Below are 26,024 nucleotides of genomic sequence, written 5' to 3' on the forward strand. Positions count from 1 at the left end.
AAAGAGCACGGGCTTGGGAGTTGGAGAACGCGGGTTCTAATCCCAGTTCCACCACTTGTCTGCTGTGTGACCTTGGGCAAGCCACTTAACTTCTCTGGACCTCAGTTCCTTCATCTGTAAAATGGGGATTAAGACTGTGAGTTCCACGTGGGACAACCTGATTACCTTGTATCTACCCCAGTGCTTAGAATAGTGCTTGGCACATAGCAAGCACTTAACAAATAGCATAATTATTATTATTATTATTGTATCAGGCCTACCTTATCCACCTCAAATTCATACTTGTATGCTATAGCACTGCCCTTTCCTCTGCCCAGCAAAATTTTTTCTCCACCTTATTGACACCCCTACCCATTGCCCTTGCCAGTTGTTCCAGATATTTAACTCCCTCCTCAAACCCCATGTTCCCCTCCCATCCCCATCCCTTGCCCCTAATTACCTGGCTGCCTATTTTATTGAGAAAATCGACACTATCAGGCATGATCTCCTTAAAAAGTCCCCTGCTCCTCTCCCATTCCTCACTCCTCCTGTCCTTTCTTCAACTCCCCATCCTTCCCAGGACTAGATCAAGAGGAGATCTCCACCTTCTCTCAAAATCCATCCCCTCCACCTCATCTGACCCCTCTCTTCACCCCTTATCAAAAGACTTAGCCCTTTCCTTCTTCCCTCTCTGACTCCCATCTTCTACTGTTTGCTCTCCAAAGCAATTGTATTTAATTGTATTTCATTCAATCATATTTATTGAGCATTTTGTTTGTGCAGAGCACTGTACTAAGCACTTATGTTTCCCCTATCCTAAAAAAACACCCTTTCTTGACCCCACAACTCCCTCCAGCTATCACTCCATGTCCCTCTTACCATTCTTCTTCAGAATCTTTAAGCGAGTTGTCTACACCTGCTATCTCAAGTTCCTTTCCTCCAATTCTCTCCTTGACTCCCTCCAACCCCTCCAACCTGGCTTCCATCCCCTTCACTCCTCAGAAACCGCCCTCTCAAAGGTCACAGGTGGTCTCCTTTTTGCCAAAGCCAATGGCCTCTACTTCATTTTGATCCTTCATGACCTCTCAGCTGCCTTCAACACTATGAACCACGCCCTTCTCCTGGAAACATAATTCAACCTCGGCTTCACTGACACTGTCCTCTCCTGATTCTTCTCCTATCTCTCTCACCTCTCATTCTCAGTTTCTTTTGGTGGGTTCCTTCTCTGTTTCCCACCCCCTAGCTGTGGGTGATCCTCAAGGTTCAGTTCTGAGTCCCCTTCTATTCTCCATTTATAACCTCTCCCTTGGAGAACTCATTTGCTCCAATAGAATAGGGGAGATTGGAGCATGTTTGAAAGCAGAATGGAAGGAACTACCAAAATAGCAAGCCCACTAGCCTTCAAGTTCACTGTGGGCAGAGAATGTAAATACAGTTCTGTTGTATCATGCTCTCCCAAGCGCTTAGTACAGTGATCTGTTGCCGACTTGTTCATCCCAAGCGCTTAGTACAGTGCTCTGCACATAGTAAGCGCTCAATAAATACTATTGAATGAATGATCTGAACACTGTAAGTACACCTTAAGTCCTCAGTAAATAACACTGAACAATTGACTGTAGACTGTCCTCTAGACTGTGAGCTCTTGTGGGCTGGGAATGTGTATACCAACTCTGTGATGTTGTACTCCCCCAGGAGCATAGCCTTGCAAACAGTAGGTGCTCAATAAATACGCATGACTTATTGATAGTAGTAAGATTTGGATGACACCAGCAAGGAAAAGAGGGAAAGTGGGGCTAATGTTTTTAGGAAATGAGAGATGATATGTTCAGAGACACAGGTAGAGGAGATAGATTTGGGAGCCAGTGAGAGACTTCTTTTTCTATGTGGCAGACTCAGATCTGCAGGTTACTTATTTAACTGTATCCTCACATGTGGTTTTCACCATTAAAAGAAGTGCCCTTTTTATGGTATTTGGTAAGCACTTAACATGCACCTATTCTATTCTAATCCTCCTCGACCTCTCCACTGCTTCTGACACTGTCGAACATCCCCTTCTCCTCCACACTTTATCTCACCTTGGCTTCACAGACTCCGTTCTCTCCTGGTTCTCCTCTTATCCACTAACTGTAGGGGTTCCTCAAGGGTCAGTTCTTGGCCCTCTTCTGTTCTCCATCTATACTTTCATTTATTCAATAGTATTTATTGAGCGCTTACTAATCTATACTCACTCCCTTGGTGAACCCATTCCCTCCCACGGCTTCAACTATCATCTCTGCAAATGACACCCAGATCTACATCTCCTCCCCAGTTCTCTCCTCCTCCCTCCAGGCTGGAATGTTCTCCTTCCTCCAGGACATCTCCACTTAGATGTCTGCCCATCACCTAAAACTCAACATGTGTAAAACTGAGCTCCTTACCTTCCCTCCCAAACCCTGTCCTCTCCCTGACTTCCCTGTCACTGTGAATGGCAAACCATTCTTCCAGTCTCACAAGCCCTCAACCTTGGTGTCATCCTTGACTCAGCTCTCTCTTTCACCCCACACATCCAATCCATCACCAACACCTGCCGGTCTCACCTTCACAATATCACCAAGGTCACCTTCACAGTATCGCCAAAATACGCCCTTTTCTCTCCATCCAAACTGCTATCGTGCTGGTACAGGCTCTCAAAATATCCCAAATGTATTATTGTGTCAGCCTCCTCTCTGATCTCCCCTCCTCCAGTCTCTCCCCACTCCAGTCTATTCTTCTTTCCGCTGCTTAGATCATCTTCCCAAAGAAACACTCTGGGCTTGTCACTCCCCTCCTCAAAACCCTCCAGTGGTTGCCTATCAACCTTTGCACAAAACAAAAACTCCTCAGTCTTGGCTTCAAAGGTCTCCATCACCTTGCCCCCTCCTACATCACTTCCCTTCTCTCTTTTTACTGCCCATTCCGCACACTCCACTCCTCTGCCTCTCACCTCCTCACTGTCCCCAGTTCACACCTATCCCCACCGTCCACTCCTGGCCCACATCCTGCCGCTGTCCTGAAATGCTCTCCTTCCTCACATCTGCCAAACTAATTCTTTTCCCCTCTTCAAAGCCCTACTGAGAGCTCACGTCCTCCAGGAGGCCTTCACAGACTAAGCCCCCCTTTCCCTCTGCTCCCCATCCTCTCCCCTCCCCCCACCCTCTGCTCTTCTCTCTACTCCTCAGTACTGTGCTCATTTGTGTATATTATTTATTACCCTATTTATTTTGTTAATAAGGTGTATATCTCCTTGATTCTATTTATCTTGGTGATGTCTCGTTTTTGTTTTGTTCTGTTTTGCTTTGCTATGTCTCTCCACCATTTAGACTGTGAGCCCGTCTTTGGGCAGGGATTGTCTCTATCTTTTGCCGAATTGTACATTCTGAGTGATTAGTACAGTGCTCTGCACATAGTAAGCGCTCAATAAATACTATTGAATGAATGAATGAATGAATGAATGAATGAATGGACCAGACATTGTACTAAGTGCTGGGGTAGGAATAAGCTAATCAGGTTGGACGCAGTTCTGTCCCCTCTGGGTCTCACAGTCTCAGTCCCCATTTTACAGATGTGGTCACTGAGGCATAGAGAAGTGAAGAGATTAGAACCCAGCTCCTTCTGACTCCAAGACCTGAGTTCTATCTGATAGGCCAGGCTGCTTCTCTAGACTTCACTCTTGAGAAACAGCTGGGAAGCAGGAGGAAGACAAGGAGTTTCCTGGAGAAGTCAAATTCACTGAGCTGACAGGTCATTTCCTGCCTCTGCACCTGATAAATGGCTTCATTTGTTGTGCAGAGGGAGAGAAAGCACTTTCAGATATAAACCCAAATCATCCGCCAAGTGCAGGTGGTCAAGAGAGCAGAGGAATCAGGAGCTGATCCCTGGGAATTTTCTTAATGGTCAGCATGGCAAGGGCCATGTTCAATATAACACCCTTTGCTGCTTCCAGTTGCTTCGGTTCTCATCCTCCGGTTTCCTCCATATCTGCACAGCTCCCACAAAGGATTGATTATTAGATCCTACTGGGAAGTTGGTCCACTGGCTATTGTAATCTATTGTAATCCCCCAAGCAATCAGGATAGTACTCTGTACATGGGAGGCTCACAGCACAGTGCTCTGGGATCATATTAGACACCCAGGACCGTACTCTACACACAGTAGGCAACCAGTACCTGCTTGACTACTTATTGTCTGTCTCTCCCTTTTAGACTGTGAGCCCACTGTTGGGTAGAGATTGTCTCTATCTGTTCCCGAACTGTATATTCCAAGCGCTCAGTACAGTGCTCTGCACACAGTAAGCGCTCAATAAATACGATTGAATGAATGAATGAAACAGTACAGTGCTTTGGGCAGAGTAGATGACCAGGACAGTGTTTTGCAAATAGTAGGCATCCAGCACAGTACTGTGGACACAGTAGATGCCCAGGACAATGGTCTGCACCCAGAAGGTGCCCAGCACAGTGCTCTGGATATATGTGATGTCCAAGACAGTGCTCTGGACATAATTCATACCCAGGAAAGTACTCTGCACAGAGAAAGTGCTTAGCACAGTGCCCTGGGCAGAGTTGATACCCAGGACATTGCCCTGGACACACCGTAGATGCCCAAGATAGTACTCTATACATATGAGGCACCCAGCACAATGCTCTGAACACAGTAGTTACCAGGACAGTGTTCTGCATATATTCAATGCCTAGTATCATTTTCTGCAGTAGGCACCCAGCCCAGTGCTCTGCTCACAATAGGCATTCATAACAGTGCTCTGTTCATGGTAGACAGCCAGTAAATACTATAAAGAATCAAATAGTTTCTGCGCACTAACTGCATCTGATCTCTTCCAGTCAGGTAGAATACTTCAGACATGGGTGGGGTGGAGTGCTTGTGTCCCTCCTGATCCTATGTCCCCTGCACCCCCAACCTCTACTATCCCCCATCAGACATCCTTATCGCATGGGGCTGGGTTTGGTCTGTGGACTGAGAAGCAGTGTGGTATAGGCGATAGAGGCTGGGCCTGGGTATGAGTAACCTGAGTTCTAATCCCAGCTCTGACACTTGTCTGCTGGGTGACTTTGGTCATCACTTCACTTCTCTGGGCCTCAGTTTCCTCATCTGTAAAATGGGGACTAAGACTGTGATGCCCATGTGTGACAGGGACTGTGACCCACTTGTTTATCCTCCATCTAAGAGAACTAGCTATTCTCTCCATCTCCTTCTGTTCTCCATTTATACCCACTCCCTTGGAGAACTCATTCACTCCCACAACTTCAACTACCACCTCTATGCAGCTGATTCCCAAATCTACATCTCCAGCCCTGATTTCCTCCTGCCTTCAAGACATCTCTACTGGAATGTCCTGATGTCACCTCAAACTTAACATGTCCAAAACAGAGCTCCTTATTTTTTCCATACAAACCCTGTCCTCCTCCTGACTTTCCCATCACTGTAGATGGCACCACCATCCTTCCTGTCTCACAAGCCTTGAAGTTATCCTTGACTCCTCTCTCTCATTCATCCCACATATTCAATCTGTCATCAAATCCTGTTGGTTCCGCCTTTACAACATCATTAAAATCCACCTCTTTCTCTCCAGCCATACTGCTACTGATCCTGTCATGTCTAGATCACTGCATCAGCCTCCTTGCTGACCTCCCAGTCTCCTGTCGCTCCCCACTCCAATCCGTACTTCACTCTGCTAACTAGATCATTTTTCTACAAAAACAATCTGGACACATCACCCTGCTTCTCAAAAAACTCCAGTGGTTGCCCATCCACCTCCATATCAAACAAAAACTCCTCACCATTAGCTTTAAAGCACTCCATCATGCTGCCCCCTTCTACCGCACCTCACTTTTCTCCTTTAACAAGCCAGCCTGCACACTTTGCTCCTCTAGTGCTAACCTTCTTACTGTGCTTCAATCTCCCCTGTTGCTAATCTTCTTACCGGGCCTCAATCTCCCTGGTCTTGCTGCCGACCCTTGCTCATGTTCTGCCTCTGGCCTGCAATGCATTCCCTTCTCTAATCTGACAGAAAACCACTCTCTCCACCTTCAAAGCCTTATTGAAGGCACATCTCCTCCAAGAAACTTTCCCAGACTTAGCCTCCCACTTTTCCTCATCTCCCACTTCCTTCTGCTTTGCCCTGATGAATTCCCTTTGTTCTCCCCCAACCCTCAAAGCCACAAAGCACTTATGTACATATCTGTAATTTTATTTAACCCTTAGGTCTTTCCCCTTCCAGTCCCAAAGCACTTATCTGCATATCTGTAATTTTATTAACTTGAATACTTGAATTGTTTTCTGTCTCCCCGACTCTAGACTATGAGCTCCTTGTGGGCAGGTAATGCCACTGTTTATTGTTGTATTGTATTCTCTCAAGAGATTAGTCCAGGGATATGCACACAATAAGTGCTCAATAAATACAAATGAATGAATGAATAAACCAACTAGCTTTCAACAAGCATGCAGTCTGGTGGGGGGATGGGGAGGGGTTGGCGGGGAGATAGGCATTAATACAAATAAATAAATGGCAGATATGTATATAAGTGTTATGGGGGGAGTGGAAGAAAAAAAGGAGCAAATCAGGGTGACACAGGAGTGAGTGGGACAAGAGGAAAGAGGGGGCTCTTAATCAGGGAGCTGTGCCTTCAATAATGTTTTGAAGGGGGGAGAATAATTGTCAGATTTGAGGAGGGAGGGTGTTCCAGGCCAGAGGCAGGATGTGAGTGAGGGGTCGGTAGTGAGATAGCCGAGATGGAGGCACAGTGTGAAGGTTAACATTAGAAGAGTGAAGTATGTGGGCTGGGTTTTAGTAGTAGAGTAGGGAGGTGATGGAGGTGAGGTAGGAGGGGGCAAAGGGATGGAGTGCTTTAAAGCCAGTGGTGAGGGGTTTTTGTTTGATAAGGAGTTGGATGGGCAATCACTGGAGTTTTGCCCAGCACTTAGTACAGTATCTGGCACATAGTGAGCACTTGACAAATACCATAAAAATATCTACTGGAACTTTTGCCTCCCCAAGGGAAACTATAAGTTCTAATGATATTCATGGCCCTGAATTTCTCCCCATCCTCTTCTTAGTTGCAGGGTTCCAAATGATTAAAAAGATGAAGAAAGAGTTTGGGCATAGTACTGTGGAAGACCAAGCTGCTTGATGATCCAGAGATTTTTGTGGTGAGTGTCAAATTATATATTAGGATTAAGCTATGGATAATCTCCACATCATGACTGGTCATTTTCTGGGTAGCAGAGCATACCCTATTATTAAGGGGCTGAAATTATATCTATATATAGTTTCTACATATTTATATCTGTCTATCTATCTACAATATCTATCTAAAATCTACATATATTCAAGTCTACTGAGTGCAGGCATTGTACTAAGCCCTGATTCCAAAAATTGCATTGTTAAAAAAATACATATGCATATGTATACATATACATGTACATATGCGCAATCATACCAGGGTTTAAGACAGCCCGTACTAAAATTTGCTATTACTTCTACTTCATCAGTAAGGAATCAATCAATCTACCAATGAATGCTATCTGTTGCTCTTTACTGTGTGCAGAGCACTGTACTAAGCACTTAGGAGAGTCTTTTTCTTTGAGTATTAGGGTGGGAAGGGGGCTGAAATTTTTCGGAGGAGTGGGAGGGGCCAGATTTCAGTCAGTTAAGAGTACTGAGCACTGACTAGATGAAGAGCACCATACTAAGCACTTGGGAAAGTATGATAGAATTAGAGTTAGTACCCCCAAGGAACACTAGAGTACTCTGCACACAATATTCAATAAATGTGACTGAGCACTTAGTACAGTGCTCTGCACATAGTAAGCGCTCAATAAATACTATTGAATGAATGAAAGAATGAATAAGAGGCCACAATAATAGGCCATAATAGGTCACAATAAATTGCAATAGGCCACCCATCTTCCTTCCTACTTAGATTGGGATTCCCATGTGGGACAGGGTCTAGGTCCCACCTGATTAAATTTTATCCACCCCAGTGCTTAGTATAGTGCCTGGCACATAATAAGTGCTTGATCAATACCACACACACAAAAACAAGAAATCCCCTGTTTTGGAACTTGTCAGCCTTGATTGGAAACTCTCAGCTTTGGTCAGAAACTCTAAGATGAAGAAATCTCAAGAGAAGTAGCATAGCCTAGTGAGTAGAGCCTGGGCCTGGGAGTCGTAGGAACTGGGTTCTAACCCCAGCTCCACCATTTGTCTACTGTGTGACCTTGGGCAAGTCACTTCACTTCTCTGTGCCTCAGTACCCATATGCATAAATTGGGATTATGACTGTGTGCCCCATGTGGGGCATGGACTATGTTAAGGCTGATTAGCTTTTTTCTGCCCAGTGCTCAGTAGAGTGGTTGGCACATTATTTAAACACTTGACAAATATCAAACAAAAAAATAATAAACAATCTAAAGGCAAGCCCTACATAACACTGCTGAAGGTTTGAAGAACAGCAAAAGAGAAGTCCAGCATGAAGTTTTGTAGTCCAAAATCAGTCAGTGCTATTTACTTAGTTCTTGCTTTATGCAAAGCAATGTACTAAGTGCTTATCTGAATGTAAAGCCAAAATGGGTGCCAGAAGCTGGCTAAAGCCTCAAATGTGACCCTAAGGACTGTCAGCAACTGATATTTCAGCCACTAGGTCAGCTCCGGTTGGGTTTCTGGGACACTGGGGCTCTGGGAGGACACCCTCCTGCCAACTTTTTATGGTATTTGTAAAGTGCTTGTTATTTGTCAAACACTTTTTATAATTTTAGGGTGGATATAAGCTAATCACGTTGGACAAAGTCCCTGTCCCGCATGGGGATCGCAGTCTAACTAGGAGTTAGAACAGGAGAATTGAGGCCCGGTGAAGTGAAATGAGTTACCCAAGGTCACTCAGGAGGTAAATGACAGAGTCAGGATTAGAACCCAGGTCCTCTGGCTACCAGGACCATATTCTTTGCTCTAGGCCATGCTGCTTCTTGGCCTGACCCACCAAGGACCATGGTAACCAACCCTAATCTTGCACAGGAGCTCAGAATAGGAGGAAACACTGAAACAAAACAGTGTGACTCAGTGGTTAAAGCCTGGGCCTAGGAGTCAGAAGGACCTGGGTTCTAATTCCGCCTCTACCAACTGCTTGCTACGTGACCTTAGGAAAGTCACTTCATTTCTCTGGGCCACCTGTAAAATGGGGATTAAGATTGTGATCCACTTTTGGGATGGGGCTATGTCCAACCTGATTAGCTTGTACCTACTCCAGTGCTTAGTATAATGCCTGGTACATAATAAGCGCTAAGCAAATATCATACAAAAAACAAAATAACAAACCAACAAAAAAATCCATTAGAATGCTGGGAAAGTTCCAATGATTTGTCAGTTCACTGTAGACTGGGAGCACTTCTACCAACTCTTGCTGCATTGTATTTTCCCAAGCACTTAGTACAGGGTCCTGTACTCAGTAAGCATTCAATAAATACCACTGATTGATTAGCATCCCCAGACTCTCTTTCTGAGGTGGAAATTGTCGATGAACTTTCCCCCTAAGAATTGTTTAGCTAATACACTTGGACAATCAGTATTTTATAGTTTGGTATTAACTTATTTTCATTCAATTTCCATTATGTTTTTCTGTTCTGTATGATTCCTGCCTCCATTTAGTCTGTGAGCCCTTTTTATGGTATTCATTAAGCATTTACTATCTATCAAACACTGTTCTAAGTGCTGGGATCGGTAAAGTTAATTAGGTCAGTCACAGTCCCTGTCCTGCATGGGACTCACAGTATAAGGAGGGAGAAGAGGTATTAAATCCTCATTTTAGAGTTGAGGAAACTGAGGCACAGAGAAGCAAAGTGACTTGCCCAAGGTCACACTGCAGACAGGGGATGGAGCCAGCATTAGAACCCAAGCCCTTCTGACTCCTGGGTCCAGGGTCTATCCACTAGGCCCTGTTGGGTGCCAGACACAAGGACTGAATTGACGCACAGAGCATGACTCTGGCTTCACACTGCTGCTTGGATCATTTTTCTACAAACACATTCTGGACCTCCTCAAGAAACTCCAGAGTTTGCCCATCCATCTCCACATCAAGCAAAAACTCCTCACCATGCTGCTCTCTTACTACACACTTTGCTTCTCTAAGCCAACCTTCTCACCATATCCCAATCTTGTCTCTCACACCACCAACCTCTTGCACATGTCTTGACTCTGGTCCTCTTCATATCCAACAGACAATGACTCTCCCCACCTTCAATGCCACCTTCACTGTGAAGGCACATCTCCTCCAAGAGGTCTTCCCTGACTAAGCCCTCATTTCCCCTTTTTCTGTGCCCTTCCGCATTGCCCTGTCTTGCTCCCTTTATTCACCACCCCAGCCTCCAACCCCACAGTACTAATGTCCATATCTGTAATATATTTATATTAATGTCTGTCTCCCCTTCTTGACTGTAAATTTATTGCGGGCAGGGACTGTGTCTGTTATATTGTTGTCTTATTTTCCCCCAGAGTGTTTAGTATGGTGCTCTGCATACAGTAAACATTCAATAAATACAACTGATTGATTGATAAGTAAAGTTCTGTGCTATGGACAGGAGTGAAGCAGCTCTAGAGGGGAAGGAGGGAAAAAATACAATTCCCACCAACAGTCAGTGAATGGAATTTATTGAATGCTTACTTTGTGCAGAGCACTGTTCTGAGTGCTTGGGAGAATACAGCACAGCACTAGTTTATAGTCTAGAGGGGCAGTCTATAATCAATCTTTCAATCAATCAGTGATACTTATTGAGCTCTTACTGAGTGCAGAGCACTGTACTAAATGCTTGGGAGAACACAGCACAACAGAGTTGGTAAAAAATGGACCCTGTCCTCTAGGGGCTTTAGAGAAGCAGCATAGCGTAGTGGAAAAAGCACAGGCTTGGGAGTTAGAGGTCATGGGTTCTAATCCTGACTCCACCACTTGTCAGCTGTGTGACTTTGGGCAAGTCACTTAACTTTTCTGTGCCTCAGTTACCTCATATGTAAAATGGGGATTAAGACTGTGAGCCCACGTGGGACAACCTAATTACCTTGTATCTACCTCAGCGCTTAGAACAGTGCTTGGCACATAGTAAAAGCTTAACAAATACCAGTTGTTGTTTTTTTTAACAGACTAGAGAGGCAGTCTATAGTCAATTTTTCGATCAACAGTGATATTTATTGTTATTGTGGACAGAGCACTGTACTAGGCACTTGGGAGAATATGCCCAACAGAATTGGTAGACATGGTCCTTGACCTTAGGCTCTTATCCTCTCCCTCCCTTCTCCCCTCCCCCCACCTTCTGCTCTTCCCCCTTCCCCTCCCCTCAGCACTGTGCTCATTTGTATATATTATTTATTACCCTCTTAATTTTGTTAATGAGGTGCATATCTCCTTGATTCTCTTTATCTTGATGATGTAGTCTTGTTTTGTTTTGTTTTGTTTTGCTTTGCTGTCTATCTCCCCTGTTTAGACTTTGAGCCTGTTACTGGGCAGGGATTGTCTCTATCTGTTGCCGAATTGTACATTCCAAGAGCTTAGTACAGTGCTCTGCACATAGTAAGTGCTCAATAAATACTATTGAATGAATGAATAATAATAACAGTATTTGTTAAGCACTTACTATGTGCCAAGCACTGTTCCATGTGCTAAGCACTGAGTGGGACCCACTCCTAGCCATGGTTGTAATTTTATAAGACCAAGGGCCCTGGGTCCCTCTTAACTGGATCCCAGATAACCCTCCAGAAAATGGTGATGTGATGGCTATTTTTGCAGGGAAGGAGAGTTGGAGGGGAAAGGCAGGATGAGAGGGGAAAAGAGCAGGGGAAAAGATCCCCCTCTCAGCTGTTATGACAGCATGGATTCTTTTAACTGGAGAGGACCAACATCACCATGTTTATTTTCCCAGACAAGAAAGCGTCACTGGCATCTAAATCTTGCTCAGAGGATGATGAGCTCATATGAATTCACTTCCCACTGCTGGCTATAATTTCTCTCCAGTTGCAGGTCACTTGCTGATTTTGTCTTTTAGAAAGGTTTGGCTGAATCAGGGTAGTACGTCATCTTGTTCTGGACTGAGTAATCAGTGGGAAAAAACTTTTAAATGGGTAACTAAACATTGGACTTGTGAAATGTCTGATTCAAAAAGGCACTGATTATCCAGTTTCACCATTTTTCCTGTGGAAAAAACCCTATAATTTCATTCAAATTTAGTTTACAACCTAAAAATCACAGTTTCCCAAACCTTTTATTTTATTTTATTCCTTTTTTTATGTCTGATTTATCGTCAGCCCAAATGTAAGTGTTCCCCTCTAGGGTAGGAAAGACCTATCCATTGTAGGGTCTGGTGTTTCAGATATCATATTGGCTTCCATGATGACAAATTGTGATTTCATCAGATGGACCTGTGCTGTAGTCTTGACTCTGCTGTGTGACCTTGGACAAGTCATTTCACTTCTCTTGGCTTCAGTGACCTCATATGGAAAATGGGAATTAAGACTGTGAGCTCCATGTGGAACAGTGAATGCGTCCAAACCGATTTGTTTATATTCACCCCCATAGTTAGTACAGTTTCTGGCACAAAGTAAGCACTTAACAAATACCAAAATTATTATGATTACTGGTATATCCTGAGCAGCATCCGTTACACAAAGACATCTAGTCAAAGAAATTTTAGAAAATATCACTGAGTGTATCTACTAAAGTTGATCCAAGGATGTCAATGCTTTTTGAATGAAAAAGCCCAGAAAGCTTTGGATGAAATAGTAAAGTCGAAGTGAGATTCTTTGGTTTCAATTTTCAAGTTGTAAACAGCAATCCCTGAGCAATTCTCTGCCCACAATGAGATCTTTATATTAAAGTCTGTCTCCCCCAGTAGACTGTAAGCACGTTGTAGGCAGGGGACATGTCTACCAACTCTCTCAGAATGTACTCTTCAAAGTGCCTGGTACAGTGCTCTGCACACAGTAAGCACTCAATAAATACCATTGGTGTATTACAGAATGATGAGTGGTCATTTGAAATAAGAAGCAGCATGGTCCAGTGGATACAGTGGAGGGTTGGGAGTCAGGAAACTTGGGTTCCAATCCTTACTTCACTACCTGCCTGCTGAGTGACCACGGGCAAGCCACTTCACTTCTCTGTGCCTCAGTACCTCATCTGTAAAATGGGAATTAAGACTGTGAGCCCCATGTAGGATAAGGACTGTGTCCAACCTCATTGAGCCCATTGTTGGGCAGGAATTATCTCTATCTGTTGCCAAACTGTACATTCAAAGCGCTTTTTACAGTGGTCTGCACACAGTAAGTGCTCAAGAAATACGACTGAATGAATGAATGAATGAATGAATGAATGAATTTGCTAGTACCCGCCCAAAACTTAGTTCAGTGCCTGGCACATAGTAAGCACTCACCAAATACGACTATTATTATTATGATTGTTGTTCTCTCAACTTCAATTTCTTCCTCTGTAACTAGATTCTATCTTTGTCTTCCCTTCTTCTTAAGCATTGAGCCCTGCATGGGACAGAGACAATATCCTATTTTGTTCCTATCTCAGGTCTGGGCTCATACTAAGCACTTAAATATCAAATATATATTTCCATTACCCTCTTTATTTTGTTAATGAAATGTACATCGCCTTGATTCTATTTAGTTGCCATTGTTTTTACGAGATGTTCTTCCCCTTGACTCTATTTATTGCCATTGTTCTCGTCTGTCTGTCTCCCCCGATTAGACTGTAAACCTGTCAAATGGCAGGGACTGTCTCTATCTGTTGCCGACTTGTTCATTCCAAGCGCTTAGTACAGTGCTCTGCACATAGCAAGCGCTCAATAAATACTATTGAATGAATGAACAATCTTTCCTCTTACCCAGAACTGGGGAGAATACTCCTTATACGCCCAGTAAGCTCTCAATAAATACGATTGAGTGAATGAATGAATCATATTTATTGTGCACTTACTGTGTGCAAAGCATCATAATAAGCACTTAGGAGAATACAGTGTTCCTTGCCCAAAACTATCTTACAGTTTAGAGAACTGTACAAAATAATACAAAATAATAATAATATAAAATAATGATGCAAACTAATCTGCAGTCCCTACCTCACAAGGGGCTCGCCATCTAGGTAATGATTATTATTATCAGAACTTGAGAAGCCAAATAAAGAGTAGCTTAATCAGAAGAGCAGAGTATCCAGTATGTCTTAGGGTCTTCTTTCCCACAGAAGTGACTAGTCCAAGCTGGAGCTGTTTCAAAGCCAGAAAATTCCACAGGGAGAGAAAATTGGAGCAACAGCAAAGAGGAAATGGTTGGGCTTCACAAAAATATTGAGCACCCAGGCATAAGAGTTCCAGTGGGGAGACTGTTTACCCTTTGATGGAGGTTTAGATAAGCTCATTATGGGCAGGGAGCATGTCTGTCATTATATTGTACTCTCCCAAGCACTTATCACAGTGGTCTGCACACAGTAAGTGATCAATCAATACGACTGACTGACTGACTTTAGATACAGATCAAAAGGAAGTTACATTTGTAGTCACAAACATATTCAACATCAACAGTAAAAAAGTAAAAACCTTGGTATCCTTGTGTTGTTGATTGCAATGACATGCTTTGATACTATAGTATTGGGTTTAATGGAATATTAATCTTGGAAATATGAAGCAGCGTGGCCTCCTAGATAAAAGCAAGGGCCTGGAAGTCAGAGGGCCTGGGTTCTAATCTTGGATCTGCCACTTGTCTACTGGGTGAGGATAAGCAAGTCATTTTACTTCTCAGTTCCCTCCACTGTACAGTGGGGATTCAATACTTGTTCTCCCTCTTAGTTGACTGTGAGCCTCATGTGGGACAGGGACTGGGTCTGACCACATTAACTTTCATCTACCCCAGTGCTTAGAATGGTGATTGATACACAAAGAGTGCTTAATGAGTCCCACATGTATAAGAAGGTCACAAGTCCTTAAGGAGTATTCTCCCCAGTTCTGCGTAAGAGGAAAGATTGTTCATTCATTCAATAGTATTTATTGAGCGCTTGCTATGTGCAGAGCACTGTACTAAGCGCTTGGAATGAACAAGTCGGCAACAGATAGAGACAGTCCCTGCCGTTTGACGGGTTTACAGTCTAATCGGGGGAGACAGACAGACGAGAACAATGGCAATAAATAGAGTCAAGGGGAAGAACATCTCGTAAAAACAATGGCAACTAAATAGAATCAAGGCGATGTACATTTCATTAACAAAATAAATAGGGTAATGGAAATATATACAGTTGAGCGGACGAGTACAGTGCTGAGGGGATGGGAAGGGAGAGGGGGAGGAGCAGAGGGAAATGGGGGGAAAAGAGGGTTAAGCTGCGGAGAGGTGAAGGGGGGGTGGTAGAGGGAGTAGAGGGAGAAGAGGAGCTCAGTCTGGGAAGGCCTCTTGGAGGAGGTGAGTTTTAAGTAGGGTTTTGAAGAGGGGAAGAGAATCAGTTTGGCGGAGGTGAGAAGGGAGGGCGTTCCAGGACCGCGGGAGGACGTGGCCCAGGGGTCGACAGCGGGATGGCCGAGACCGAGGGACGGTGAGGAGGTGGGCGGCAGAGGAGCGGAGCGTGTGGGGTGGGCAGTAGAAAGAGAGAAGGGAGGAGAGGTAGGAAGGGGCAAGGTGATGGAGAGCCTTGAAGCCTAGAGTGAGGAGTTTTTGTTTGGAGTGGAGGTTGATAGGCAACCACTGGAGTTGTTTAAGAAGGGGAGTGACATGCCCAGATCGTTTCTGCAGGAAGATGAGCCGGGCAGCAGAGTGAAGAATAGACTGGAGTGGGGCGAGAGAGGGGGACGGGAGATCAGAGAGAAGGCTGACACAGTAGTCTAGCTGGGATATAACGAGAGCCCGTAGCAATAAGGTAGCCGTTTGGGTGGAGAGGGAAGGGCGGATCTTGGCGATACTGTAAAGGTGAAACCGGCAGGTCTCGGTAACGGATAGGATGTGTGGGGTGAACGAGAGAGACGAGTCAAGGATGACACCGAGATTGTGGGCCTGAGAGACGGGAAGGATGGTCGTGCCATCCACGGTGATAGGGAAGTCTGGGAGAGCCATCAGAGGGAAGGGAGGGGAATAGGGAGGAGAATCATCAGGGTTGGAAAGGAAGGAAGTTGTGGTCTTGTGGATAGACCCTCAGGTCTGGGAGTCAGGAGGACCTTGGTTCTAATCCCAGCTCTGCCACTTGACTGCTGTGTGACCTTGGGCAAACACTTCACTTCTCTATGCCTCAATAACCTCAACTGTAAAATGGGGACTAAGCTAGGAGCCCCATGTGGCACAGGGACTATGTCCAACCTGATTGGCTTGTGTCTACCCCAGTGCTTAGTACAGTGATGGAAACACTGTAAGAGTTTATCTGACACCATAGGAAAGGGAGAAAATCTGGGATTATCATCATCATTATCATCAATAGTGTATGTTAAATATCTAGTGAGTATGGGACTCTGTACTAAGCGCTTGGGAGAGTACAAGAGAAGCAATGCATGCTAACATTGTCCTTTCAGGATTCACAAACTAATTTGGTGGACAGATGCGCAAAAAATGATTTACAAATAGGAGAAGTCAGAAGAAGAACAAAGATCATTGTGGCTTGTTAGTGTGAATATCCAGATGTACATCAGTCTGAATCACAGACAATTGGGCTTTAGCTTCCCATCTTAACATTGTTGGAAGTCAGTGAGTCGGAGAGAAAGAGAGAGAGAGAAAGAAGAAGATTGAGAGAGAGTGAGAGGCTTCCTCTCCCTTCTGCATCATCTTTGCACTTGAATCTGTGACCTTTGAGTGTTTGATATTCTCCCCACCCTCCACCCCATAGCACGTATGTACATATCTTTAAATTATATAATATGAATTATTTATCTATATTTATGTCTATCACCCCCAGTAGACACTAAGCTTGTTGTGAGTAGGGAATGTGCCTAAACTCTGTTGTATTGTAATTATTCATTCAATCATATTTATTGAGTGCTTACTATGTGCCGATCACTGTACTAAGCTCTTGGGAGAGTACAATACAAAAGTAAACAGACACATTCCCTGCCCAAAATGAGCTTACAGTCTAGATTTGGGGAGACAGACATAAATATAAAAAGTAAAAAACAGATATATACATAAGTGCTGTGGGTCTGCTTGTAGGGGGGAAGAAGTCTGGTTGTAGGGGGGAAGAACAGAGGGAGCAAATCAGGGAGATGCAGAGGAAGTGGGAGAAGAAGAAAGGGGGGGCTTAGTTAGGGAAGGCCACCTGGAGGAGATGGAGAAGATTGAAGGGTGGGGATAGTAACTGTCTGTCAGATTTGAGGAGGGAGGATGATCCAGGACAGAGACAGGATGTCGGCGAGGGGTCGGTGGTGAGATAGCTGAGATGGAGGCACATTGAGAAGGTTAGCATTAGAGGAGTGAAGTGTGCAGGCTGGGTTGTAGTAGGAGAGTAGTGAGGCGAGATAGGAGGGAGCTAGGTGATGGATTGCTTTAGAGCTAATGGTGAGGAGTTTTTGTTTGATGTGGATGTGGATAGGCAACCACTGGAATTTTTGGAGGAGTGGGGTGGCATGTCCTGAACGTTTTTGTAGAAAAATGATCCAGGCATCAGGCTGAAGTCTGGACTAGATTGGGGAGAGGCAGGAGCCTGGGAGGTCAACAAGGAGGTTAATGCAGTAATCCAAGTGGGATAGGTTGTCATGCATTAATGCTGCAACAATTTGGATGGAGAGGAAAGGGAAGATTTATCGATGTTGTGAAGGTGGGACCAACAGGATTTAGTGATGGATTGAATATGTGGGTTGAGTGAGAGAGAGGAGTCAGGGATAATGCCAACGTTATGCACTTGTAAGACAGGAAGGATGGTGGTGCTATCTATAGTGATGGGAAATTCTGGGGAAGGACAGAGTTTGGTTTGGGAAATAAGGAATTTTGTTTTTTACATCATTTGTACTCTCCAAGTGCTTAGTACAGTGCTCTGCACATGGTAAATGCTCAATAAGTATAACTGATAATGATGATGATGAGAGAGAAGGAGAAAGAAGAAAGGAAGAGTGAGAAAGAGCAAGAGAAAAAGAAAAGAGAAGTGCAGGGAGAGCAATAGGGAGAGAAGGAGAAAGGTAAAATAGAAGAGAGAGAGACACAGAAAGAAATGAAGGGAGAAAAAGAGAAGAGAGAGACAGGGAGAAAGAAATGGAGAATGAAAGAGTGATAAAAAGAGAGGAGAGAGGCACAGAGAGAAAATGGAGAGAGAAAAAGATGAAGGAGAGGCACAAAGAGAAATGGAAAGGGAAAGAAGAAAGAAAAGAGAGAATGAGAGACAGGGAAATGGAGAAAGAAAAAAGAGAAGAGAAAGGGAATAAATAGAAAAGAGAAACAGAGAGAATGGTTAAAGAAAAAGTGAGGAAGACAAATGAAAAGAAGAGTGAGATCTGGAGAGAAAGAAAAGAGAAGAGAGATAGAAAATGTTGAGAGAAAATGAGGAAGAGTGAGATAAAAAGAGAAGAGAGCAAGACACACCAAGAGAGAGAGAAGAGAAGAGAGACACAGAGAGAGAAATAGAGAGAAAGTGAGGAAGAGTGAGATAAAAAAGGAGATAGAGGGATGAGAAAGAAAAGGAGTAAGATAGATATATATATACATATGCACACACATATATTTATATATGGAGAAAGAGAGAGAGAAGGCAAGTTTTTCTACATGGAGTAGCTTTGAAAATCCTCAGTTTGAAGGTCATTCAGTGAGCCCCATTGGGCAATGACAAGAGTGGGACCATCTAGGTACCTGCCATAGGCCTAGCTTGGGAAGAGCAGAGTGAGGGTACCACTGTCCTCCTCCATCAATCAATCAGTGGCATTTATTGAGGGCTTACCATGTGCAGACCACTGCACTAAGCACTGGGGAGAGAACAATACAAATGAGTAAGCAGACACAATTGCTGCCCACAGGAAACTTACAGTGTAGTCAGCCAGTCTATAGTCAATCCATCAATTAATGAATGGTATTTATTGAATGCTTACCATGTGCAGAGGACTGTATTAAGCACTTGGAGGAGCACAATACAAATGAGTTGGTAGACATGATCCCTGCCCACAAGGAGTTTACAGTCCAGGAGGACAGTTTATAGCAATGTATAAATTAATCAATGGTATTTATTGAGCACTTGCTATGTGCAGAGCACTGTATTAAGCGTTTGGGAGAGTAGAAAATGACAGAGTTGGTACACCTGATCCTTGCCCACAGGGATCTTCCAGTTTAGATCATTGCTGCTGCAGCCCTTGCTGGTCCAAATCTTCTGCCCCTTCTCCCTGAGGGCTGGCTTTGCTCTGCCCTGCCTACACAGGCTATGAGTGACAACTGTTTGATTTTCCCCAGGGGATCCATTGCTCAATCAGTAACATTTGTTGAGCACTTACTTCGTGAAGAGCAACAACACCATCATCGTTATTAATGGTATTGATTTAGCATTTACTGTACTAATAATAATAATGGCATTTGTTAAGTGCTTACTACGTGTCAGGCACTGTTCTAAGTGCTGAGGGGGATACTAAGCAATCAGGTTGGACAAAGTCCCTGTCCCACATGGGGCTCAGAGTTTCAATCCCCATTTTCCAGAAGAGGGAACTGAGGCATAGAGAAGTGAAGTGACTTGCCCAAAGTCATACAGCAGACATGCGGCAGAGCTGGGATTAGAACCCAAAAACTCCTGACTCCTAAGCCAGTGCTCTATCCCCTTCACTGTGCTGCTTCTTGCTAGTGGAGAGAGTCTAGGCCTGGGAGTTAGGGGACCTGGGTTCTTAATGCCATCTCTGCTTTGTGAAGTCACTTCATTTCTCAGCACCTCAGTTCCCTCATCTGTAAAACCAGGTGCTTAGTACAGTGTCTGGCACAGAGTAAGTGCTCAACAAATACCATTTAAAAAAAAACACTTCACACTCTGATTCCACCTACCTCTCTGCTCTCTTCTCCTGACACAGAAGCCATGCCCCTTCCACTAGGCCATGCTGCATGCAGAGTACTGAACTAAGGATTTGGGAGAGTACAACAGAGTTGGTTGACAGGTTCCATGCCAGTGAGCTTTATACTAAGTGCTAGGAAGAGTACACTATAAAAGAGGGGTTAAACACCATCCCTGTTCACAACAGGTTTACAGTCCAGAGGGACAGTCTATAGTCAATCAATTAATGGTATTTATTGAGTGCTTATTGTACGCAGATCACTGGACTAAGTGCTTAGGAGAGAACAATAGAACAAAGTTGGTAGAAACATCCCATGCCCACAATGTTCTTACAGTCAGAGGCACAGTCCATAGTCAATCAATATTTCAGTGGCATTTTGTGAACTCCTATTGTGTGCAGATCACTGTACTAAGAACTTGGAAGAGTTCACTACAACAGAGCTGTAGAGTCCCTGCCCACAGCAATCATATAGTCTAGAGGGACAGTCTAGAGTTAATCAGTCAGTGGTATTTATTGAATGCTTACTTTGTGCAGAGGACTGTACTAAGTTCTTGGGAGGGTACGTGAAAACAGAACCTGGTAGACTCATTTCCTGCTCACAAAGTGATTACTGTCTAGAGATATGATGAAGAAGGTGTCCCTCTGATGTTATGAGTGCCTAGAATCTCTAGGACAGAAGCGGATTCAAATATCTCGTTTTTGAAGCAGTGCATAGCAAGAGGCTAGGGCAGATGAGGACTTTCAAACATTCCAAGTGATAAAAATGAAAGAAGCCTCTCTCCCATTCGGATGAGACTCGAAGTCATTTTACTCACAAATGCGGAACACTTCTGCCACCCAGCGGAGGCTGCTTGAGTTAATTACCCAAGAAAGCCATCAGGCAGCGTGAAATTCCAAAATATGTTCTTGGAACCTTGCTGTTCCTCTCACTGTAAATGTGCCTTTACAATTTCAGGAGGAAGACGTGGGAACCAAGCCTCCAAACAACCTGGGGAACCCAAAGAGGAAACAAATGCATTTTACTGCAGACTGAGTACCAGTGAAGTGACTTGTACTCTTCTCAAGGTCACACCCTTGAGAAAGGAAATAGGTGCATTAAGAGACAACACAGAGCGGCTCATCGGTGACACTAGTGCTGGGATTTACACTTTAGGCTCCTCATAGAGGAGATCAGAATGTCCCAAACAGAGCAGCAGTGTGACCTAATGGATAGAGATCGGGTTTGGGAGTCAGAAGGACCTGGGTGCTAATCCTGTTTCTGCCACTTGTGATCTAGTGTGAGTCACTTCACTTCTCTGTGCCTCAATTCTCTAATCTGCAAAATGAGGATTCAATACCTGTTCTTCATCCTATTTGGAATGTGAGCCCCATGAACGACAGTGACTATTTATGACCTAACTTGTATCTTCCCTAGCACTTAGAACAGTGCTTGACAAAGAGTAAGCACTACACAAATACCATTTTTATCATGATTATTGTATATTCCCAAGCATCCAATACAATGCACTGCAATACATGGAAAACTTATTTTTTATGGTATTTGTTAAGCACTTAATATGTGTCAGGCACTGAATTAAATGCTGGGGCAGATACAAGCTAATCAGGTTGGACACATTTCATGTTCCTCATGGAGTTAACCATCTTAACCCCCACTTTACAGGTGAGGTAACTGAGGCAAAGAGAAGTGAAGTGACTTGCCCAAGGCTACACAGCAGACAAGTGGCAGAGTCGGCATTAGAACCCATGTCCTTCTGATTTCCAGGTTCATGCTCTATCCAGTAGGCCATACTGCTTCTTTTTTTGAGCACTCAGCAGGCATTCCGGTATACTAAATTTATCAGGCACCCTGAAGGTGCTCCATAAATACTGATGGTGATGAACAGAATGATGCTTCCCTCAGCAGACAATCACCAGACAACCACAGAGGCCTATGGAAAGCATTGCTCCATTGCTCCTGGCATCTCCCTTGAGGGTTTTTTTAAATGGTATTATTAAGTGCTTACTATGTGCAATCCACTGTACTAAGTACTGGAGTAGTTAGTCTAGAGTAGGATAGTTTCTGTATGCAGAGCACTTTACTAAGGGGGAAGACTACAGTAATAAAATATAACAGACACATTGTCTGCCCACAACCAACTCACAGATTAGAGGGAGAGACATACAATAACATAAGTACATAAACGCAGGTATCTCTATAAGTGCTGTGGGGCTGAGTGGGAGAATGAATAAAGGGAACAAGTCAGGGTGATGCAGAAGGGAGTTGAAGAAAAGGAAAAGAGGTAAGTCAGGGAAGCTCTCTTGGAGGAGCTATGCCTTCCATTAGACTTTGAAGTGGGGGAGAGTAATTGTCTGTTGGATTTGAGGAGGGAGCGTTCCAGGCTTGAGGCAGGACCTGGGCAAAAGGTTGGCAGCAACAGGAAGTAGTTTCACATTAGAGGAATGAAGTGTGTGGGCTGGTTTATAGTATGCGAATAAAGAGGTGAAGAAGGAGAGGGCAAGGTGATTGAGTGCTTTAAAGTCAATGCTGAGGAGTTTCTGTTTGATGCAGAAATGGATGTGCAACCACTGGAGTTTCTTGACAAGTGGGGAAACGTGGCCTGAACAGTTGCCGACTTGTTCATCCCAAGCGCTTAGTACAGTGCTCGGCACATAGTAAGCGCTCAATAAATACTATTGAATGAATGAATGAATTTTTCTAGAAAGATGATCTAGGCATCAGGGTTAAGTATGGCCTGGAGTAGGGGTGCAGTAATCTAGGTGGGATAGGATAAGTGATTGGATTAATGTGGTAGCATTTGAATAGAGAGGAAAGGGTGGATTTCAGCAATATTGTGAAGGTGGAACTGACAGGATTTAGTGATGGATTGAATATGTGGGTTGAATAAGAGAGAGGAGTCTAGGATAATGCCAAAGTAAAGGGCTGGATAAACAGGAAGGATGGTGGTTACAGAAATGGGAAAGAAAGGAGATGGTTTGGGTGGGATGATCAGGAGTTCTGTTTGGACAAGTTAAGTTTGAGGTGACCAGAATACATCCAAGTAGAAATGTCTTGAAAGCAGAAGGAAATGCATAGCTAATCTCCCCCGATTAGACTGTAAGCCCGTCAAACGGCAGGGACTGTCTCTATCTGTTGCCGACTTGTTCATCCCAAGCGCTTAGTACAGTGCTCTGCACATAGTAAGCGCTCAATAAATACTATTGAATGAATGAATGAAGAGAAGGAGAGAGATCAGTGCTGGAGATGGAGATTTGGGTATCATCCACACAAAGATGGTAGTTGAAACTATGGGAGTGAGGTGTAAACAGAGAATAGAAGGGGACTCAGAACTGAACCTTGAAGGATCTGCACAGTTAGGGGGTGGGTAGAAGAGGAGAAGCCTGCGATAAAGACTGAGAATGAGCAGTCAGAGAGATAAGCGGAGAATCAAGAGAGGACACTGTCAGTGAAGCCAAGGTTGGATAATGTTTCCTGGAGAAGAGGGTAGTTGATAGTGTCGAAGGCAGATGAGAGGTCGAGGGGGATTAGGATGGAGTAGAGGCCATTGTATTTGGCAAGAAGGAGATCATTGGTGACATTTGAGAGGGCGGATTCTGTGGTGTGAAGGGAATGGAAGCCAGGTTGGAGGGTGTTAAGGAGAGAATTGGAGAGGAACTTGAGACAGTGGGTTTAGACAACTCACTCAAGGATTTTAGAGAGGAATGGTTGGAGGGAGAGGGGGCTATAACTGGAGGGAGACATGGGTTTAAGGGAGGGATTTTTTTAGGATTGGGGAGACATGGACATGCTTGAAAGCAGTGGCAAACAAGCCATTGGACAGCAAACAGTTGAAGATGGCAGTTAGGGAGAGAAGAATGGAGGGAGCAAGTGTTTTGGTAAGATGCGAAGGAATGGGGTAAGATGCACAGGTGGAGAGGATGGATTTTTAGAGAAGTCAGGAGATCTCCTCTAGAGATACTGCTGGGAGAGATGAGAGAGTTGAAGAAGGGACAGGAGTGGGGAGGGAATGAGGAGGGGCAGGGGAGATTTTAGGTAGATCACACCTGATAGTGTCAATTGTCTGAATGAATTAGATGGCCAGGGCATTAGGGGCAAGAGATAGGAGAGGTTGGGGGATGAGGGGTTTGAGGAAAGAGTTAAATGTCAGGAACAACTGTCAAGGGCAGTAGACATGGGTGTCAATAAGGGTGGAGAAATAATTTTTCTAGGCAGAGGAGAGGGCAGTGTTAAACCAAACAAAAATAAACTGGAAGTGGATGAAGTGTGCCTGATATCTAGATTTCTGCCAACAGTGCTCTGTGGATAGATCCAAGCTTATCTTTCAATCAATCAATCATATTTACTGGCACTTTACTATGCACAGAAAACTGTACTAAGCACTTGGGAGAGTACAATACAATTAACATAAATGCTCCCTGCCCATAACACGATTATAGTCTTTTCATTCATTCATTCATTTAATCATATTTTTTGAGCCCTTACTGTGTGGAAGACTGATAATCACTAATAAAGGAACTAGTAGCCAAGGAATACACCAAAGATTAATGTTAGGAAGACTTGCTATGAAGAGCCTGGAAAAAAAGTCATGAAACATGCAGATGTAAAAATAGCCAAAAAAACACAAATTATCAACTCTGTGTTGTTTCCAGCTGGACAGTGAAAACACAGGATAGAAAGAACATCGATTCTTTTGAAATGTGGTGTTGGAGAAGGCTTTTGAAAATACCCTGAAGTGCCTGAAAAACAAACAAATCAATTTTAGAGCGAATTAAACCAAAGTGGTCTTTGGAAGGCCAAATAATCATTATTAATAATTACTAATAAATAAAATAAATTAATAATTTAGATCAATTTAGATTAGCATACTTTGGACGCAGAATCAGGAGGACTAATTCTCTGGAGAAGACACTAATGCTAGGAAAAGTCCACGGAAAACGTGGAAGAGACAGACCGGCAGCTAGATGGACAGAGACCATAACTATGATAATGGAAGAATTGTTAGAAAGGTTGCGGTTTGTGGCAGAGGACAGGGTGGAGAAAGTATATCCATGGAGTTGCTATTAATCGGAAATGACTTGATGGCTGGCACTTAATATTAATAACTGTGTGCAGAGCACTATATTAAGCATTTGGAAGAGTACAATACAACAATAAACAGAAAATTCCCTGCCCACACTAAGCTTATAGTCTAGAGTAGAGCTTACAGTCTAGAGGGAGCCAGACATTAATATGAATAAATCTCTTAGTAACTCTGCTGTCAGGCTTCTTGTTATAATATTTTCACTCTGTATCTTCTCACTGAGCAAAAAAATCTTCATAATCAGAAGCAGCGGGGGCTAGTAATAATAACAATAATATTTGTGGTATTTGTTAAATGCTAATGTGTGCCAGGCACCGTACTAAATGCTGGGTTGGATACAAGCAAATCGGTTGGACACAGTCCCTGTCCCAAGTAGAGCTCATAGTCTCAATCCTCATTTTATAGATGAGGCAACTGAGGCACAGAGAAGTGAAGTGACTTGCTCAAGGTCACACAGCAGACAATTGGCAGAGCTGGAATTAGAACCCAAGTCCTTCTGACTCTTAGGCCCATGCTCTATCCACTGCACCATACTTCTTCTTGCTAATGGAGAGAGCCTGGGCCTGGGTTCTAATGCCAGCTCTGCCAGTTGCCTGCTGAGTGAAGTCACTTCATTTCTCTGCACCTCTCTGCCTTCATCTGTAAAACAGAGATTGAGACTGTGAGCTCCATGTGGGCCATGGACTGTGTCCAACTTGATGAACTTGTGTCTACCTAGGTGCTTAGTACTGTGCCTGGCACAGAATAAGTGCTCAACAGATACCATTTAAAAAAACACAACACTTCACAGTGACTCCACCTACGTCTCTGCTCTCTTCTCCTGTTATTCACAGACTCGTAATAATAAGAGTAATAATGGTACTTGCTAAGCTACTTGCCGAGAACTTACTATGTGCCAACACTGTTCTAAGCACTGAGTAGATACAAGTTAATCAGGTTGGACACAGATCCTGTCCCACATGTGACTCCCAATCTTATTCCCCA

The sequence above is a fragment of the Ornithorhynchus anatinus genome, chromosome 4 (genome assembly GCF_004115215.2).
Source record: "Ornithorhynchus anatinus isolate Pmale09 chromosome 4, mOrnAna1.pri.v4, whole genome shotgun sequence".
Classification (NCBI taxonomy): domain Eukaryota; kingdom Metazoa; phylum Chordata; class Mammalia; order Monotremata; family Ornithorhynchidae; genus Ornithorhynchus; species Ornithorhynchus anatinus.